The following is a 7,099-nucleotide window of genomic DNA, read 5'->3' as shown; positions in this document are numbered from 1 at the left end:
AAAAAAAAGCTGCCATTTTATTCACAGTAATTTCTTTTCTAAAAGAAGATGTGATCTAGGTCTCCTGGGATGAAAATAGAAGGAAAGTAGAAGGAAGTAAAAGAATATCAGATAGGGCTGGATCTAGGGTATGTGATGCTGGGGTCAAGGGTGTGTGGTTACTAAGTCAGTCCACTGATGGGGTTGGCATGGATCTGCTTAGGATCTAGGGTGTGAGTGCTGCACTCTCCTTAGGGCTGGTAACCTTCATAAAATATAAGGAACAAAAAGAGAGTAATGTGCTCTCTTGTCTACCTACTTTCCATGGAACACTTTAACTCTACAGTAGCCCTATACTGTTTTGTCCTGCCTTGGAACCAGCTAACTATAGGCTGAAATCGCTACAAAGAAGGTAACATACCTTCTTTGGTATTGCATACAGTCTTCTCAGCTACCACTTGGGTTTTTACTATATTGCTTTTCTGATCCTTTGGCTGCAGAATCAATTTAAAAGCTCCTTATTAAATGCTGGCCCTACCCTGCCTTTGTCAAAGAGTATGACCATAGTAGGTATGACTAGAAAATCTGTTAAAATGTTGTTGTTGCTTTTTAAATTTATTAGAAGATCTATAGATGCCACTGCCCTAAAACACACAGACCATCTTTTTGCCACTGTGTTCAGTTTGAAACTCAGATATCCCACCAGCTTCTGTGTGAGTCCCTAGTTAGTATTAAATTTCTAAAATTCATTCCATATCTTTCGCTTAAGTATAAAGTGAAATGATGTCCAATGGGAAACATGCTCATATAGGGGAATGATACTCCCGACCCGAAATGTACCTAGGATGAGCTTGTGCTCTCTGAAAGCAAAGAATGAATTTTAGGAACAAATAGAGGTTAAGAGAATATATTTATTGGGAGAAAAAAACTTCTGTCCTAGAGAGGGACAGAAGGGGGACGCAAGTGGGTCCACAAACCAAGACAGCCCCAAACAAAAAGGCTGCAAGAAACTTTATAGGTTTTTTTTTGGAAGGGGGGGTGATCACAGGCTGGAACAGCTGGATTGCGGGTGGAGGTTATTTTTCTTCTTTGTGATTTAACTCTGCATGGGGCCAAAGGAAAGTGAGCTGAGACCAGGGTACAAAATGGAGCAGTGTTGGGGTTGTGGTTTGGCCCCACCCTGGGGCCAAGAGGGAGAGAGTTTGAGGCAGAGTGCCAGGGAAACCTTGTGTCCTAGCCCATCATTCCAGACTCTATTTGACAGAAAAAGTGTGAAGAGATCATCTGGCTACTTCCAGCTGGCTGGGGGCACCATGGGGCTGTGAGTCTGGAGATCAGGACGAGGAGTTGTCATCAAAAGGGGTCTCACTGGACTAAGGCCTGATAGAAGTAATCTGAGAGGATCATCTGATTAAAATTTTGTGTTGTGAGTTTAGGTACTATGTTGTACACTAATGTTATCAAGCAAGGAGCCAAAAGGAGCACAATAGCAAGCCCTGCCAGAGGTCCCAGGAGGAGGGAAAGCCATGGGAGTGTGGACCCCCATGGGCTGTGTAGCCCCCATCCTGGAAGCCCATATCTTGGTATTATTGTACTCTATCTCTTAATTGATCTTTTGGTGTATAATTCCAGATTGGTTAGGATATCAGCAACAATCTTCTTTTAAAAAGAGGCAAGTTCTCCTTTATCTGTAGTTACGAAGTCAAGGGCTTGGTTCTCAGTACCATACAGGAGAGTTGTTGTAGTTGTTTGTGTATGGTGGCCATAGTGTTGGCTACATGATTGAAATTTCTAGCCAGTTGGTTGGCCATCTGTATGTGTAACTCCAGGAATGTTCCAAGTCCTGCAGTTCCTAAGGTGGTTCTCATCAGGGTTAAACCTATAAGAAATCCCATGTGGGTTGTTTGTTTTGTTTTGTGTGGTGGCATAGGGAGATTGGTTGAGAAAGAGCCATTGGCAAATTCCTCCTCTGTATAGACAACAAAGTTAAGAACCATTAGAATTTGGGTGTGCTAAAGACCTTGTAGAAGGCAGGGGTAAATGAAGGAGCTGCATGGGAAGAACTGTGTGGAATTTTTACCTGAAGGGAGGTGAGGAAGGAGGGAGTTAAATGGAAGGCTTATGGAGCTTCATGTGGAGCAGAAAAGGTTATGAAAGACAATGAGGGACACGAGTGAAATATTTAAGGCTAGGGGTCTCTGGGAAAATAGGCAAGAGGCTCTGGCAGCTAGGGTGAGGACGCATGTCAGACTATTGCATATCCTGCTCTGGAGCTCTCAGGTGTGTGTGTGTTGAACTTCCTTCCATAGACCAGGTGAATTGTGGCTGGGAGAGGGGGATACGTTGTATGGCCATCACTTTGGAAAGGAGGTCCTGAAGTGATTCTGTGCATGAGAATGTGGAGGAAACCTGAAATAAAGGTTGTAGGGTAGTTAGATTTAGTGATCCTCAAGACTAAAGGAATATGAGGGGGGTTTTGATGAAGGTTAGACAGAAGAGCTGGAGCCAGGAGGGGGCTAAAAGTTGGAGGGTTTTGTGGGAGAAGAGGTCAGTCAGGCGGTATGGGGAGTATACTGAAATTGGATGTTGGAGAGTGAGTTTTAGAGCTTCCTTGGTGAAGTTGGCTGCCACTGCCAAAGCTCATAGGCAAGAATACCATCCTCTCACATGTGGTCAAATTGTCTTAATAGGTATGCAACTGTGGCTAGGGAAGGGCCTTTATATTGACATAAGATTCCAAGTGCTATAGCAAGGTTTCTTTTGCAAACAGTTGGAAAGGCTGGGTGATGTCCAGGAGAGCCAAGGCTGGGGACATTAAGAAGGATGCCTGGAGGTCTAGGAAAACCCTCTTTTTTTGGTGGTGGTACCAGGGATCAAACTCAGGATCTTGAGCTTGCCAAGTTAGCACTTATTTCACTGATCTATCACCCTGGCCCCAAGGAAGGCCCTCTTGATAGGTAAGGAAGGGTTGAGGGCTTTTTCCAGAGAACTACAGGTGGCTCATAGAGAGTGCAAGGCAGGTCTGGTAAGTGGGGTACCCAAAAGTGAAAATATACAGCTAGGCCTAAGAAAGAATGGGCCTGTAGTTTGGTTGTGGGGACAGTGAGCTCTCTAAGGGCTTGTTTTCTGTCTATAGTAAGATCTCGTGTGATGGGTATAAACTGGAAGCCTAGATATCTGGCCAAAGTTAAAGAAAATTGGGCATTGGATCTGGAAACTCTGTACCCCCTTTTTGCTAGGAAATTAAGGATGAGGACAGTGGGTATGGGACCAAGAGAGGGAGGGACTACAAAGGAGCAAATCATCGACATATTGAAGGAGGGTGCTGGGGAAAAGGTTCAGTTGGGTTAAGTCAGAGGCCACAGTTTATGAAAAGAAGTGGGAGCTATCCAAGAATCATTCCAGGAGGGCTGTCCAGACAAGTTGCATAGCCAGCTCAGAGGGTGGGTCCTCCCAAGTGAAGGCAAAGAGACAGTAAGCAGAAGGATGAGGCTGATGGTGAAAAAGACATCCTTAAGATCCAGAACTAAAAAGTGGGTGGCACTTGAGGGAATCTTGCTGAGCAAGTTATATGAGTTGTGGACTATGGTTGTGATTGGCTGGACCGCAGAGTTGATCAGTCTTTGGTCCTGCACTAGCCTGTAGGATCCATTGGGCTTAATAATAGCAAATTTCAGGGGTGTTGTAGGGGGAGTGGGCTGGTGCTAGAAGTTTTTGATTAAGTTATCTGTCTATTAGTCTTTGTTTAAGTGAGATGGGGAATTGTGGGAGGTTTGGGAATAGGGTTGGGTCCTTAAGGGTTACCTTAATTGGCATATGTTGTGTAGCTATAGTAGGCTGGAAAGTGTCCCAACTTGAGGGTTGACCTTATCCAAAGGGAAGTCAGTGTGAGGGTTCAGGGGAGTTGGGGTAGTAAGGAGTAGTAGGCCCAGAAGAAGAGAAGGAGTCAAGGGTTTTGGAAAAGAGAGAGAGAGATGTGGAATTTGGATAGGACATTGCATCTCAGTAGGGGTATAGGGCAGGAAGGCATAATGAGGAATGAGTGTATGAAGAGTTTTGATCTTATTAAGCAGGGTATGGGTCCCACTGAGGGTGGTCAATGGGGTGGGCCTTCAACCCCAACCCCAGTGATGTTTGAAGGGAATGTTGGTCCTGAGTATGAAGGGAAGATAGACCAGGAAGCCTCCTTGTCTATGAAAAATGAATCAGGCTTGCCTGCCACCAGAACAGCAACTCTGTGTTCCTCCAAGATATGTTTGACTTCTGTAGATGCTGGAGGCCCAGGGACCCTTCAATCTTCATCCCCTGCAAGGCCCAATAGATCCACGAGTGCTGCTTAACTGGGACTTACCTCAGTGGCAGACATTTCCCCCTTTTATAAGGAGGGACAGTCCCTCTTCTAGTGGCCCATTTGTTTGCAGCATGGACATGGCCCAGGGGGCAACCTGGGGTTAGGGCATTCTTGTGCCCAGTGACCCTCTTGGTTGCATTTGAAGCAGGGTCCTGGGGATGGTTTGGTGTTAGGCCTAGAAGTCTTTTTTGTTGTTGTTGAAAGGGCCTAAGGGTGGCTGGCTGGAGCTGGCACTTCATTTTGTAAGAGCCAGTTTGTTTTCAACCTCCTGTTTTTCCCTCCCATTGTAGACCTTGAAGACCAGGTTTAGGAGTTCCCATTGAGGGGTGTTTGGGTCATCTTCAAGTCATTTGAGTTTTTTCTTGATATCTGGGGATGATCGGAAAATGAAATAGTTATTTAGAACCAAATTGCCTTCAGGGTTGGCTGGGTCAAGTTGGGTATGTAGTGGATAAGGGTCTCTGAAAGGTGTACAATGAAGGCAGCTGGGTTTTCATTTGGACCCTGGGTAATTTCTCTCACCTTATTCCAATTAACAGCCTTTTAGGAAGCCTTTTTGAGCCCTGAAATTAGACAGGTGAGCATCTGGTCCCAGGTACAGGCACTCTGTCCTTCTGTTTGGTAGTTCAAATTAGGGTCTTATCTAGGGACTGCCTGGGTTCCTGGGGGAAAAGCGGGGTCTGTGCAGTGGACCTCATCTGCATGTGCCTCCATGGCCACCCAACTGGACTCTTTTTCCTTTAGGATTAGGATGGAGGAGAAAATAACATAATGCCATTCTACGTTAACTGATAGACTTGACTAAGATACTGAAATTCTTGTGCAGGTGGTGGGGTCTGCTGTGAAGGAACCCAGCCTTTATTTGATCTTGGTGGTATCTGCGAGGAACCAGGGTTGATAGATGCTGACTAAACAAACCCTCAGTGCCCACCACCTGATGCAAGGGAAACAGCCCAGAGGTTGGGATTTGAGGCTAAAGTCGTTTGGAATGGGTGTGAGAGAAGGGAGGGGACAATACAGGAGAAAGTGAGGAAATAGGACTAGAGGGGGAAGCCAGATGAGGAGGGCTGTGTGAGGGGAGGGGGACGGGGAAGGATCAGGGGAGGGCTCAAGTGGCCCCTGGTAGGGAGGAGGGAGGGCAGTTGCATCCAGGAGGGCCTTGGCAGGCAGCTGATGTTTGTGGCATCGTGGAGAGGGATCATCTAGGAATTCAGGAAAATAGGGTACAGAGTGGAGATCTTAGAGGTTAGAAGTATTAGGTTTTCAGGGGAGAAGGATTTGTTGGGGGTTGCAAGTGAGGCAGAGTTGGGGGCCATTGCAAAGGGCAAAAATAGCTTGGACATAGAGTACTTTGGACCATTTACCATTGCTGTGTCAAAAATTGTCTAGATCTCAGACTGTATTAAAATGTAGGTTGCCATCTGGTGGCCAGATTGTGCCATTATCCATTTTGTATTGTGGACAGACTGGCAAAGGAAAACTAGCCGTTTGATTTTGAGATTGGAGAAGCCTAAGGGGCTTCTAAGGCTAGACTTAACACATGTCTAGGAAAGAAGAATAGTTTTGAGAAGTTAAAGAGGAGTTACCCATGGTGGCAGAGAGACAAAGAATAGGGAGAGGGAAAGTGAAAGTGAAAGGAAGCTGGAGGCAATGATGGTGTTGTGGGAGTCCCAAAAGGGATATGAGAGCCAAAGCCCTCTGAGCAGGTGTCTCCTGTTGGAGAGGAGGCCCAGAGCTGGGATGGAGTGGTTGGGCATGTCAACACGACTTACAAGAGGAGGGACAGGGCCAAGGGGCATAGAGCTGGGAGACGAGCAGTCCAAACATGAGATAGTTGCCCTCTGGGAGAAATTAGAATGAAAGAACAGAAAAGGACATCGGTGTCAGAGAGGTCCTAGAAGGAACCCTGAAGGAATTCAGAAGCTATCCAGTCCAGGTACAAGTTGAAAGAGTAGTAGAGGAGAGAGTTGGAGGCACAGGCCTAAATGAGAGTTTGGGGGAAATCAGAGAAGACAGAAGATGGGCTCTGAGAGAGGGTCAGAGGAAAGAGGAACATGAAGGGAGTGAGAGACTTACAGTCTGAATGAGGTATGTGGATGTGGGCATCAGCTATGGACAATGTCCATAACTTGTGGTCTGCGCAGAGGTTGATTGGACATGGACCGTGGGGAGAGTGATCCGCTGGTCAGGAGGGACCGGGCCAGGCCCTGGACCTGGCATCCCTTTTCGGTTTCCACACCAAATGAATGGTCAAACTGAGGTAGCCAAACTCATGCAGAACCAAACCAGACACACTGACACGAGGGAAGCAGGCTTATTGAAGCTCATGCAAAGGGCTGTCTCACAGACCAAGATAGCCCTGGACAAAAGGGGGCATGAAACTTTACAGGGTTTTTTTTTTTTGGGGGGGGGTGATCATGGGCTGGAACAGCCAGATCACAGGGGAAGTTAGTTTTCTTCTTTGTGGTTTGGTTCTGCAGGGGTACAAGGGGAAGTGAGCCGAGACCAGAGTACAAAACAGGGCAGGGTTATGGCCATGAGGGAATTATGGGTGGTGACTGCTCTGGCTTCTTCAGGCTGAATGGGGTCATAGTTATTGATCAGCAATCAGAGATACTCTCCAGGGGTTCTATCTGAAGGCCCTCAATAGACACTAGGCATTTTTATCTTGGGTAGGCCAATAACTTTGAACCTGGAGGAAACAAAGTCAAAGAAACAAGGATGTGTGGGCTAAATAATAAGATCAATAGGATAATTATGAATACAGTC

This window comes from Octodon degus, unplaced genomic scaffold, assembly GCF_000260255.1.
Source record: "Octodon degus isolate 3935 unplaced genomic scaffold, OctDeg1.0 scaffold00121, whole genome shotgun sequence".
Taxonomy (NCBI): domain Eukaryota; kingdom Metazoa; phylum Chordata; class Mammalia; order Rodentia; family Octodontidae; genus Octodon; species Octodon degus.
Note: the sequence above shows the minus strand (reverse complement) of the source record.